Consider the following 14,317-nt stretch of genomic DNA (forward strand, 5'->3'; position numbering starts at 1 on the left):
AATAAGCAGGGTGACAATATACAGCCTTGACGTACTCCTTTTCCTATTTGGAACCAGTCTGTTGTTTCATGTCCAGTTCTAACTGTTGCTTCCTGACCTGCATACAGATTTCTCAAGAGGCAGGTCAGGTGGTCTGGTATTCCCATGTCTTAAAGAATTTTCCACAGTTTGTTGTGATCCACACAGTCAAAAGCTTTGGCACAGTCAATAAAGCAGAAAGAGATGTTTTTCTGGAACTCTCTTGCTTTCTCTATGATCCAATGGATGTTGGCAATTTGATCTCTGGTTCCTCTGCCTTTTCTAAATCCAGCTTGAACATCCGGAAGTTCACAGTTCATGTACTACTGAAGACTGCCTTGGAGAATTTTGAGCATTACTTTAGTAGCATGGAGATGAGTGCAATTGTGCAGTAGTTGGAGCATTCTTTGGCATTGCCTTTCTTTGGGATTGGAATGAAAACTGACCTTTCCTAGTCCTGTGACCACTGCTGACTTTTCCAAATTTGCTGGCATATTGAGTGCAGCACTTTCACAGCATCATCTTTCAGGATTTGAAATAGCTCAACTGGCATTCCATCACCTCCACTAGCTTTCTTCGTAGTGATGCTTCCTAAGACCCACGTGACTTTGCATTCCAGGATGTCTGGCTCTAGGTGAGTGATCACACCATCATGATTATCTGCATCATGAAGATCTTTTTTGTATAGTTCTTCTGTGTATTCTTGCCACCTCTTCTTAATATCTTCTGCTTCTGTTAGGTCCATACCATTTCTGTTCTTTATTGGGCCCATCTTTGCATGAAATGTTCTCTTGGTATCTCTAATTTTCTTGAAGAGATCTCTAAGTCTTTCCCATTCTGTTGTTTTCCTCTATTTCTTTGCACTGATCACTGAGGAAGGCTTTCTTCTCTCTCCTTGCTGTTCTTTGGAACTTTGCATTCAAATGGGTATATCTTTCCTTTTCTCCTTTGCTTTTCACTTCTCTTCTTTTCACAGCTATTCACAACCTAGCTTATTTTACTTGGAGAAGGCAATGGCAACCCACTCCAGTACTCTTGCCTGGAAAATCCCACGGATGGGGGAGCCTGGTAGGCTGCAGTCCATGGGGTCATGACGATTTGGACGTGGCTGAGCGACTTCGACTTCACTTTTCATTTTCATGCATTGGAGAAGGAAATGGCAACCCACTCCAGTGTTCTTGCCTGGAGGATCTCAGGGATGGAGGAGCCTGGTAGGCTGCTGTCTATGGGGTCGCACAGAATTGGACACAACTGAAGCGACTTAGCAGCTGCAGCAGCAGCTTATTTTACTGATATTGTTTTTTTTTTTTAACTGATTTTTAATACTTCCTTGCAAAGTAAAAATCCAACATGATCTTCAATGGCAGATTGGACTGAAGAGCAAAAATGAATGGCAGTACTTGGGAAGAGCAATGTCACTAGGGATTATGTCATATTCCATAATTTCAATAAAATTTATTTATGATGATCATGATTTTGCACATCTGTGAAAAATTAACATTGAACTCTTCTCAAATTAGATGTTTCAAATTTTATTTTCCATCAAAAGAAGATCCATGCATACATAGAAAATCCATTTATTTTATTGAAATAATTTAAATTGAACTACAATTTTGAAGAATTGTTGAAACTCGTTAATGATCAAGGAACCATACCACTACTTTCTTCATTCTGGACAAAACTTTAAAAGTTAGGAATCAATCATCTAAGCCTATTGAAAGTGCTTTAAAATCTTTTCTTCCACTGTTAGCAGTATTATGTGATATTTCTCTGAGTGTTAATAAAAGAAAACAGAAAGAATTTAAATACATATTGTTACCTGTGAGTATCATATTGCCTCTGCAAATAAAACTGCATAGGTTCTGAATGAAGGAGTAAGCTTATGTATCATATTAATATTAAAAACTTTCAAAATTAACAAACATAGTATTATTGATATAGCTGGCACTCATTCAAAGTAAGTATGGGAACTGTACTTTCATATATACATTTTTTGTTATGACTGCAAATAAGAAAAAGCGACATAATAGTCATTTTCTTATCTTAATCACCTGTACACACACTTTTGATGAATTTTTAAGAAAACTTATGTTGTGTCTATTTAGATTATGTTTACTAAAATATAATTTATGTCTATTGAAATTTTAAAGAAAAATTTTATGTCACATTTCATTTTATAGTATTTAACTTATATATATTTTTTTTAGTTTTAGTCTACAGAGATGAACAAAAATAATGAAAACTGGTTCCTTTAATCATAGTTATTCAGGGAGCCTTGATCCAAATCATCTAGAACAGGGGTCTCCAACAATTGGGCCACTGACCACTGGTCTTGGCCTGTTAGGAACTGGGCCGCACAGCAGGAGGTGAGCGGCGAGCAAGCGAGAGAAGCTTCATCTGTACCTGCAGCCGGTTCGCATCACTCCAGTTACTGCCTGAGCTCCTCCTCCTATAAGATCAGCTGAGGCATCAGATTCTCATGGGAGCATGAACTCTACTGTGAACTGCACATGTGAGGGATCCAGGCTGTACACTCCTTATGAGAATCATCCCAACTCCATCACCCTCCACTCCCTGAGCTCGTGGAAGAATTGTCTTCCATGAAACCAGTCCCTGGTGCCAAAAAGGTTGGGGACTGCTGATCCAGAATACAGCCAGTCTCCTTATAATACTTTTTTGAAAAGTTTGCTTTGTCCCAACATAATTTATATATTAGGGAATAATATATGCAAATTTCATGTTTGCTTCTGAACAGTTCTTTCTGTGAAACCCATAGCTGAACTGAGACACCTAGGAACTTATAAAATGCACACACCTGAAATAACCTTTTACCTCAATTCCCCAAGGGTGTAACATTACAAAGCTGTGTTTCGCTATCCTTTTATTAATACATTGTGGACTTTTGAACATAATAAAACAATTAACATCCCCCAAATGTCTAAGCATCCTGGCTCAAAAACATCAAGCAGTACATGCAAAAGCAAAGTTTCAAGTACTGAGGAGCAGATTGATACAATAAAATATTTGGAAAGAAACAAGAGAATGTGCCATCCCCTGAGCAATAACTATAAAGGAATCCACATTGAGCACCATCAGAGATAATCTGCAAAAAAGTCTATGGCTGATATAACTTCAAGTGCTGAAAAGTCACAAAGAACACAGCCTAAAACTGAAGGAACTGAAGGCCTAACACCAAAATAACCAAGAGCAACCTTCTTGACAAAGAGAAAGCACTCTCAATATACAATGACCTTCAATGTGAATCACCAAACCTGTGTAGAAATGGCTCCCTTTCATGCTAGTTATGGCTGACTAAATGCTTCCAAGTATCACTTTATCTGTCTCACAGAATTCAGGGACTACTGCTATATATTTTAAAGAAGATGAGGGATACTTTGTAACTGAATAATAGTATGTCTAAGAAATCTTTTCTTCTTTAAAAGTGAATGCTACATAGAGTTTTATATAAAGTTAGGAAGAAAAATGCTTGAAATGTTATAGTGCATGAATTATGAAACTACAGGTCAAAAATACCACTGATGTTGTTTGAGATGTTTTGAAATATGGTTCTTATTTCCCATATTCAGAGATTCATCTTATACAGTCAAGCAAATGAAATCAGCAAAGGTGCCATTTTACCTACCAAGGGTAGCTTAATTTTAAAGTTTTTTATATTACTATTAGATCAGAAAATAGCAAAATGCAAAGGTATAGCAGAAAGTAAAGGATTCCCGACTCACAAACAGATCCATTCGCAAAGGGTGGAAGCCATGTTGACCCAGTGTGTTTGAGCACAACGTGTCAACAATCATTAGCTATTTGATAACTGTGTTGACTCACCACTGTCCCCTATGACACACACCACAGGGGAGATACATTCTACAAAATTAACACAGGTGAGTCACAAAACAAACAAAAAGACAGCAGCAAAAATAACCTTCAAGAAGCCAGATTTGCTACAATATATTATATAAAACATCCAGTTTTAAATGAAGAAACTACAAGAATTGCAAAGAAACAGGAAAGTGAGAGAGTTAACTCTCAGTCAGGTTGGTAAGGAGTTCAGGGCCCTTGATGAGGAGAAAGGGGTCTGGGGCTCTTGAGGAGGAGAAAAGGCCAAATCTTTTTTTCTACATTCCTTCATTTTAATCACATAAAACGGTGTTTTCTTTAACCCCAGAGCTAAGGATCACACAACAAAACGATTCATCTTGCTCATGGCTATATTTTTCCTTAAACTCTGTACTGATGACCATGTAACAACAGTGTATCCTGCTTGAGGACAAGTTTCTCCTTAAGCACCTTCTGACTAATCCTGTCATCTTAAAGTGTATGTTGAGAGAGTGGGTCTGGTAAGACCTTTACAACCTTGAGACATTCTTTTGATTTTTTGCTAATAGCCAATTGAAAAGTGTATAGCTCCCTTGCCAAGACTAGCAAGTGGGGCGCTCTTCATCCTCCTTCTGATGTCTATGTCAGAAGCTTTCTCTGTCCTTTTCACTGTAATAAAACTTCTGCCACACAAAAGCTTTTGAGTGATCAAGCCTGGTCCCTGGTCCTGAAGCTAAATCTTTGGAGATCATGAATCCAACACTGTTCACTGTAAGCTATCAAGAGGGTTCCCCATGCTAAGAAAACTAAACAACTGTCTCTGAGGGAGCTGAAATATTGGACTTCAAGATTCCAAAAGAGCTATTATAAATGTTGAAAGACCTAAAATGAAATATGTTTAAAGAATTAAAGGAAAGTACAATATTGACAACAAATGGATAATGTCAGAGGGAATATAATATATGAAAGACCCAAATGGAAATACTGGAATTGAAAAGTGTAAGCTAAGTAAAAAATTTAATAGAGGGGCTCCTCAGCAGATGCAAAGTAGCTAAAGAAAGAAAAGTAAACTTAAAAGTAGATCAATAGAGATAATCTTCTCTGAAGACCAGGGGAAAAAAGGGCAAGAAGGAGGATGAAGAACACTTAACAGTGGGGAACTAGGACGCCCCTTGTGGCTCAGACAAGAATCTGCTTGCAGTGTAGGAGACCCAGGTTTGATCCCTGAGTCGGAAAGATCCCCTGAAGAATATTCGTTCCAGTATTCTTGCCTGGAGAATTCCAAGGACAGAGGAGCCTTGCAGACTACAGTCTGTGGCATCACAAAGAGTCAGATACGGCTGAGTGACTAACACTTTCACACTTTCAGGAATATCTACTTACATGAAACAGTAGTCCCAGAAAGAGAGGAAATAGAAATGGAGAGGGGGGAAATATTTGAAAAAATGAGTCAAATATCTTTATTTTGATGAAAAACATTAATCTTCACCTCCAAGAAGCTCAACAAATTCCAAGGATAAACAAAAAAGATCTACATTTAGACAAGTTATGGTCAAGTTATTTAAAGCCAAGGAAAAAGAAAATCTTCAAAGAAGGAAGGGAGTTGACTCATTACATGTAGGGAACAAGAATATATTTATCAGAAACAAAAACAAAGAAATTGAGGAAGGCACAAATAAATGGAAAGACAGTGGGGAAAAAAAAAAGAATACATTTAACAACTAACGGGTAATAAAAACTGAGCAAAAAGGCAATGGAATGGCACAAAGTTCCAAAAGAAATAAACTGTCAACCAAGAATTTTATATCTAAACTAGACAAAATGAAAGCAGAGTAAAGATATTCCTATGTTTAAAAACAAAGCAAAGCCAAAAAAAGACTTAGAGAATAGTTGCTGTTAGACCTATTAATTGGTGAGTTATGAAGCCAAATATGATGTATCTATAAAATGGAATACTATTCAGCAATAAAAAGAAGCAAACTACTGATAACATGTTCCAACATGGATGAACCTCAAGAAATAATGCTAAGGGAAAGAAACCTAATGCAAATAGCTCTCTATTGTATGACCCTATTTATATGCTGTTGCTAAGTTGCTTCAGTCGTGTCCGACTCTGTGCGACCCCATAGACGGCAGCCCACCAGGCTCCCCCGTCCCTGGGATTCTCCAGGCAAGAACACTGGAGTGGGTTGCCATTTCCTTCTCCAATGCATGAAAGTGAAAAGTGAAAGTGAAGTCGCTCAGTCGTGTCCAACTCTTCGCGACCCCATGGACTGCAGCCTACCAGGCTCCTCTGTTCGTGGGATTTTCCAGGCAAGAGTACTGGAGTGGGTTGCCATTGCCTTCTCCAACAATTTATACGAGGTGTCCAGAAAAGGCAAATGCGTAGAGACAGAAAGCAGATTAGTTGCTGCCTAGGCCTGAGGGCAGTAATAGGAATGGCTGCAACTGGGCCTGAGGGATCCTCTAGCAGGCATGGTCCTTAATGGACCAATGCTGGTTATAAAACTGGACTGTTGTATACTCCAGCTGTACACTGGATGGTTGTACACTCTATTAATTTATTAATATCATCAAATAGTACACTTAAAATGGGTGAATTTTATAATAAAAAGATAACATTCATTTATTAACTACCATTTACTGAATGCATACCATGGACAAAGTACTGATCTAGGTACCGCAGTACTGATTTAAATACTGGAGTCATCAAGAATATAGAGCCTGCTGTAATGAAAATCCACATTTTAATGGAAAGAGACAAATTAGGAAACAAATGACAAGGTCATTTGTCTTTTTTTAAGTAGTATAAGACTAAAAATAGGGCTATTTGATGAAGAATAATTGGGGTAAGTGACAGAGGCTCAATGTACCCTTTCCACTTCTTTACTTATGTCAAGATTTCTGTCATCTTTACAAGTTTGATTTTGCTATGACAGAAACATGTCATTAATATGGGAGAGCCACACTTCAACTTCATCATGTTGATAGGCTTTAGAGCCTATTGGCTGAAAAGTAATTTGATTTGGGAGAGATTTATTGCACAAAGTCCTAAATGCTTATGGCAATATGTAACTAGTAAACAGTACAATTTGTAGAAAATAGGTAGAAAGAGGTAAAGTTAAGTATAAGAAAAATGAAGAAAAACAAGCATTTCAAATAGTGGGATAGATGTTGCTTTCTTCTCTGCTAAGAGGGAATAACAATGAATATTCAAATGAAAAATTAATTATGGAAAGTTTATAATACATAGTTTCTTTAGGGTCTGGAAATCATTATGACTTATTGTATACTGATAATTTTTGGACATTTTTTGACTGAGGTCATGATTAGGATGATTACTTAAGCTGGAAACAGTCTACAGAGCACAAAAGTTTAAATCAGCTCTTTAATCTGGACAAAGTCTAAAAAGTAGGAGAAGCCCTGATCATTGAAGCCTGTCCTAAAATGCTGCTGTGCATAGGAGGGAAGAGGTACGAATAGCAACAACACAAAGCCGAATTCTCATAGCAGTTTTCCTGTGAGATGGAAGGGAGTGAACTCAGGCATCTAGACGAGGTGGTGACCCTGGGTGATGATTCCAAATACAAAGAGCATGTGCTTATTAGCAGAGACTGGCCTGCTGGCAATAATCTTCATGTTTCTATATATCTCAACAAGAATCGATCAAGTCAAATTGTATGGAATGCCTATGCCAGCCATCACCATCATTTGTTCAACATGGTCCATGTGTCCAAATGAACTGTATGTAAGGGGCATCCACCCCTCGGTCTCACCGAGGAAGACTGGCACAACTTTAGTAGCATAGGCAGCATCCAGGTCAATCAAGCATATTAGCTAAGTCCTAACAATCTAGTGATTTAAATGACATCACAGTCCATGTGTTTTGACTACTCTCTGAACAAAAACTTTCTCTTAGAGAGAAGGACAGGGCAATCTGCTTCTTGAGAAAAACCGCTGAACCTGGAAGTCTTGCTGTGCTAATAAAATATTAATAATGGTTAGAGTTCCTCTCCCACTTAATACTTTTCAGGTTGGTGCAATGGGTGTCCAGTGTAAAGTATGGCTACTAGTCTATAAGATATTTAATGTATTTCTTAGAAAAATAAATGAACAACTGTACATGTTTGTTAACTTGGTTATGAAATACTGCTAAAGTTGCCAACTTCAGCCCACAAGAAAGGCATTTTCCTTAGTTGTCGCAAACAATGTTACCTTTTTATGTTCTCCAGAAAACACTCTGATCAAGTGTGGCTTCTTTCTCACAGGGTAGCTTTCTAAGCAAAATTGTTAGGCAGCATCAAACACATCTGTAATCAACTGCTTACAAAACAGACAGAATTTTTTTGGCGGGGAGGGGTGGGGCACTATTAAGAAAATAGAAACTTTCATTAACATAAAACTCTCCTAATATTCATAAAGCCAAACCTCTCTACACACAGAATCTTTCTTGTCTGAAGGCATACTTGGAGGGAAAGGCAGGGGGAGAAAGCTGAGGTGTTATGGAGAAGTAGGGGGCACAGAGGGGAGCAGGGAAGAGTAGAGAAGAGAGGAAAGAAAGAGCAACATTTAAACCCAGAAAAACTATAGTAAAGAAAAAATCACTTTAGTACAGTTCAAATAGGTTTTTAAAAATTACTTTAAGCTTGAAAGACTCATTTTTGTGTAAAAAGTTGCATATTTGATTATCTCACTCTAAAATTAAAATTAGTTTAAATCTATCTACACAGAAAAATCATAAAAAAGTACACAAGAATGACTACAAGTGATGACAAAGAAAGAGGCTTGTCAGTTTCCATCTTACAGACTTTCTTGTTTTCTAGTACTTGTGTGATTAGGCACATTCATCATTTCTTCAAACAGAAAATATTTCTAAACTATCTATCCCCAGAGGATAATTTAGGAAGATGTATTTATAAAACTCAGCAGTGACCACAGGACTAGACAAGGTTAGTCTTCATTCCAATCCCAAAGAAGGGCAATATCAAAGAATGTTCAAACTACCACACAACTGCACTCACTTCACATGCTAGCAAGGTAATGCTCAAATTCCTTCAAGCTAGGATTCAACAGTATGTGAACTGAGAATGTCCAGATGTACAAGCTGGATTTAGAAAAGGCAGAGGAACCAGAGATCAAATTGCCAACATCTGCTGGATCTTTGAAAAAGCAAGAGAGTTCCAGAAAAACATCTACTTCTGCTTCATTGACTATGCCAAAGCCTTTGACTGTGTTGATCACAACAAACTGTAGAAAATTCTTAAAGAGACGGGAATGCCAGGCGACCTTACCTGCCTTCTGAGAAACCTGTATACAGGTCAAGAAGCAACAGTTAGAACTGGACATGGAACAAGGGACTGGTTCCAAATTGGGAAAGGATTACATCAAGGCTATATATTGTCACCTTGCTCATTTGACTTACATGCAAAGTACACCATGTGAAATGATGGGCTGGATGAAGCTCAAGCTGGAATCAAGATTGCTGGGAAAAATATCAACAACCTCAGATATGCAGATGACACCACCCTTATGGTAGAAAGTGAAGAGGAACGAAAGGGCCTCTTGATGAGGGTGAAAGAGGAGAGTGAAAAAGCTGGCTTAAAACTCAACATTCAAAAACCTAAAATCATGGCATCCAGTCCCATCACTTCATGACAAATAGATGGGGAAACAATGGAAACAGTGACAGACTAATTTCTTGGGTTCCAAAATCACCGGGGACAGTGACTGCAGCCATGAAATTAAAAGATGCTTGCTCCTTGGAAGAAAAGCTATTATCAACCTAGACAGCATATTAAAAAGCTGTAACATTACAAAGGTCCATACAGTCAAAGCTATGTTTTTTCCAGTAGTCACACATGGTTGTAAGAGTTGAACCATAAAGAAGGCTAAGCGCCAAAGAATTGATGCTTTTGAACTGTGGTGATGGAGAAGACTTTTAAGAGTCCTTTGGACTACAAGGAGATCAAACCAGTCAATCCTAAAGAAATCAACCCTGAATATTCACTGGACGGACTGCTGTTGAAGCTGAAGCTCCAATATTTTGATGGGAAGGGCCGACTCATTGGAAAAGAACTTGATGCTTGGAAAGACTGAAGACATGAGACGAAGGGATGACAGAGGATGAGATGGTTGGATGGCATCACAGATTTACTGGACATGAGTTTGAGCAAACTCTGGGAGATGGTGAAGGACAGGGAAACCTGCCGTGGTGCAGTCCATGGGGTTCCAAAGAGTCAGACATGACTGAGCAACTGAACAACAACAAATTTATAAAACACTGCATGATATAGGACTCACTAGTAGTTTGATCAACAGAAGACATTTATTTCCATTATACTAGCACTGAAATTCTCAAACTTTAAAGTTCATAAGAAGAACCTGGTTGCTATTGTTCGGTCACTAAGTTGTGCCCAACTCTTTGCACCCCATGGACTTAAGCACACCAGGCTCCTCTGTCCTCTACTGTTTCCAAGAGTTTGCTCAAATTCTATCCATTGAGTCAGTGATGCTCTTTAGCCATCTCATCCCCTGCCGACCCCTTCCCCTTTTGCCTTCAATCTTTCCCAGCATCAGAGTCTTTTTCAATGTGTCAGCCTTTCGCATTAGGTGGCAAAGTATCGGAGCTTCAGCTTCAGCATCAGTCCTTCCAATGAATATTCAGAGTTGATTTTCTTACAATTGACTGGTTTGATTGCAGTCCAAGGAACTCTCAAGAGTATTCTTCACCATCACAAAAATCACCTGAAGGGCTTATTAAAATGTAGATTTTGGGGACTTCCCTCATGGTCCAGTAGCTAAGACTCTGAGCTCCCAAGCAGGAGATCTGGGTTCTATCTCTGGTCAGGGAATTAGATCCCACGTGCCACAAGTAAGAGTTCACGTGCTGCAGCTGAAGATCCTGCATGCCACAATGAAGACGGAAGGTCCTGTGTGCTGCAACTAAGACCCAGCACAATCAAATAAATAATAAAACGTTTTTTTTTTAATTCAGATCTTTGGGCCCCACTGCCAGAGTTTCCAATTCAGTAGGTCCTAAGTAGGTCCAATTGGTCCTAAATAGGTCCAATTCCAATTCAGTAAGCCCAATTCAGTAGGTCCTAAGGATTTACACTTTTACAAAATATCCCCAGTGATGTTGATGCTGCTGGTCTAGGAGACACATTTTGAGAAGCAATGTGCAGCAAATGTCTCCTGACTTCATGAATGGATCCACTGACTGTGGGGAGTGAGGTATCAACTACAAATTGGCACTTGTCATTTACCTCTACAAGGATTAAATCACAAGCTGCTAAAACTGCTGGCCTTCAATACTCCCTGAAAGCAGTTCAGGGCGGAGGGTAGTAATAAGTCCCTCTGTACTTGGGGAAAAACTGGCAGGAAACATCTTCAGATAGTTAGATATTTTCAGGAGAGAGTTAATAAGCCCAATTCTTGTAGCTCCCCCTATCTAGAAAAACACTAAAAACACTTCATGGTGATGACTGTTCCTTGTGACTGGCAAAAGCTTCATGAGATTACCAGAAATCTTTTGAAAAAGTATGTGCTTGACTGCATGTACTCCCCTTTCATCAAAATCTCATATATACGGACCTTCCGCCCTGCTTCTTCAGGGCAGTTTCCCAGAGCTATCTGAGGTGCCGTTGTCTCCTGGGCTGCGGTCCTCATTTTGCTCCGAATAAAACTCAACTCGCAACTCCCACACTATGCCCTTCTTAAAGCCTACAGAGTGTTCAGATGTTTTTCATTTCCTTACTTCATTCAGTGGGCCACACAGATTTTCCTTTCCTGCTCTGGCTTCTTTCTCCATGACTGGTTAAGCGTCAATCATTGATCCTATTTTTGTGAGTACTGGAATAATTCTTTTCCGTTAAAGTAGGTGCCTTCTGTTCATAAGTTATCTCTTCCTTAGAAGTCTCTCTGTGGTCTACATATAACTAATAGAGGAAAATATACTTGGAGTTCTTTTCACTTCTGTTGCAGTCCCCTTTATTCTTATTTTGTAGCAACTACTTTTCAGCATTTTTAGCCCAGCACAGTATCAGATGTACCTGATTCAGCTCTTTTGTTCAACAATGCTGGTTAAATTTTCTACTTTCGTACTTATCTGAATTTGCTTTTATTTTAAGATCAGATCTATTTATTACAAGAGACACAAAGCTTTGGGATACAGAGGATTATTGTCCTATCCATAACTACATTTCATTTCTCTGTCATTTCAGGGATTAACAGATTTTCACAAAGCATTGCATCATGAAGGCACATGAGATATATGATAAGAGAATCTTTTAGTGGGCGAAATCAAAGTTTATGTTTATTAAGAGTTAAATATAATTCCTATGAGGATATGTTAATAAAGCTAAAATACATGCCCAAAGTAACTGCATCTAGAGTCAAAACCTTGAAATTCGGTTTCTAGCCTGAAAGCCAAGACTTTAGGAAATATTTATATTTCTGTAGTTCTTATTTAAATCTCTATTACCCTTTTATTATTTTGGACCCTCAAAATAAGTATCCTCCATAAGGTTCCTATTATACATCAATTTGGGCTCTCTTTAATTATAAGTTATAATAAATCTGAAAAAAAATGTAGCTTCTATTCCCTTAAATTTTCTCATTTAAGTTTATTTTTGGTCCACGAGGTTATATCTTTACCCTCTTTAAAAAAGCAAAACCCATTCAATACTGTTATCTCCTACAAGTTTTTGTTAACTGTGCACTTAATATCATTATGCTCACAATATATTTTCTCCCTCCATAAAGCCTCTTTGTTTTCTTAAGAATGCCATTAAATTTGCATGCTAAATCTAAAAACCACATTTAGAAGATAGTTTCCATAAAAAATTCCATTTTGGGGTATTACAGAAGGGGATACACTTACCTGTCCACTATAAAGTAGAGAAAATATATAAAACAACTGTTTTCAGACATTGGACAACAGGTAGTAAAGGTATATGATCTCTGAAAAAGGAAATGAATGAGCTAAGCCATACAATGTCCCTGGATTTCTGTTTGGACAAACATTTCAGGCTATGTGGCAGGGAGGGGAGTCCGAAGCAGAACACAAAAGTCTTGGTGAATTATGAAAACAGAGGTCAGAATTCAGGGAGGCTGAGGTTGAGAGAAGTTACAAAACAAAGTACCAGAGTAGAGAGAGCTACTCAGAAAAACAGTTGAGTAATCTGTACATTTGAGTTTTTGCTGAATGCCAAGACTGCACACGTGTAGAGTGAAACTGCAATAGCCTGGGAAAAGAACAACAAGGGAGTTGTAAGCAAAATAATTTCCAGAAGTCACACAAAACAGGGAGATGTAAAAGTTTTGATGAGTCATAGTTGATCCCAGGACATTGACTCAGTCCTACTGAGAACACAGAAAGAGCTAACAGAAAGAGCTAAAACAGTTGCTAGAGAAAAGACCAGACTACAAACAAGTCCTAATAAAACTTAAACATAAGCTTCTAAAAAGTCAAGATCTACCAATAACTTAAATGTCTGGGCAATGGCACCCCACTCCAGTACTCTTGCCTAGAAAATCCCATGGACAGAGGAGCCTGGTAGGCTGCAGTCCATGAGGTCGCTAAGATCAGACATGACTGAGCGACTTCACTTTCACTTTTCACTTTCATGCATTGGAGAAGGACATGGCAACCTACTCCAGTGTTCTTGCCTGGAGAATCCCAGGGACGGCAGAGCCTGGTGGGCTACCATCTATGGGGTCGCACAGAGACGGACATGACTGAAGCGACTTAGCAGCAGCAACAGCAGGACATTCTGTAAAGGAAGATAACAAAATCTGGATACTCATTCAGTTCAGTTCAGTTCAGTTGCTCAGTCGTGTCCGACTCTTTGCGACCCCATGAATCGCAGCACGCCAGGCCTCCCTTTCCATCACCAACTCCCGGAGTTCACTCAAACTCAAGTCCATAGAGTCAGTGATGCCATCCAGCCATCTCATCCTCTGTCACCCCCTTTTCCTCCTGCCCCCAATCCCTCCCAGCATCAGAGTCTTTTCCAATGAGTCAACTCTTCGCATGAGGTGGCCAAAGTACTGGAGTTTCAGCTTTAGCATCATTCCCTCCAAAGAAATCCCAGGGCTGATCTCCTTCAGAATGGACTGGTTGGATCTCCTTGCAGTCCAAGGGACTCTCAAGAGTCTTCTCCAACACCACAGTTCAAAAGCATCAATTCTTTGGTGCTCAACTTTCTTCACAGTCCAACTCTCACATCCATACATGACCACAGGAAAAACCATAGCCTTGACTAAACGGACCTTTGTTGGCAAAGTAATGTTTCTGCTTTTGAATATGCTATCTAGGTTGGTCATAACTTTCCTTCCAAGGAGTAAGCGTCTTTTAATTTCATGGCTGCAGTCACCATCTGCAGTGATTTTGGAGCCCAGAAAAATAAAGTCTGACACTGTTTCCACTGTTGCCCCATCTGTTTCCCATGAAGTGATGGGACTGGAT

The 14,317-nt window shown here is 38.9% G+C and overlaps 1 protein-coding gene across 1 annotated transcript in view; it reads right to left on the reverse strand.

Moving 5' to 3' along the window:
* KIAA1328 (KIAA1328 ortholog) overlaps positions 1-14,317 on the reverse strand; it is a 419,817-nt gene that overhangs the window by 183,941 nt on the left and 221,559 nt on the right. The gene's annotated exons all lie outside the window — the stretch shown is intronic.

The sequence above is a fragment of the Bison bison genome, unplaced genomic scaffold, assembly GCF_000754665.1.
Source record: "Bison bison bison isolate TAMUID 2011002044 unplaced genomic scaffold, Bison_UMD1.0 scf7180017864286, whole genome shotgun sequence".
NCBI lineage: Eukaryota > Metazoa > Chordata > Mammalia > Artiodactyla > Bovidae > Bison > Bison bison.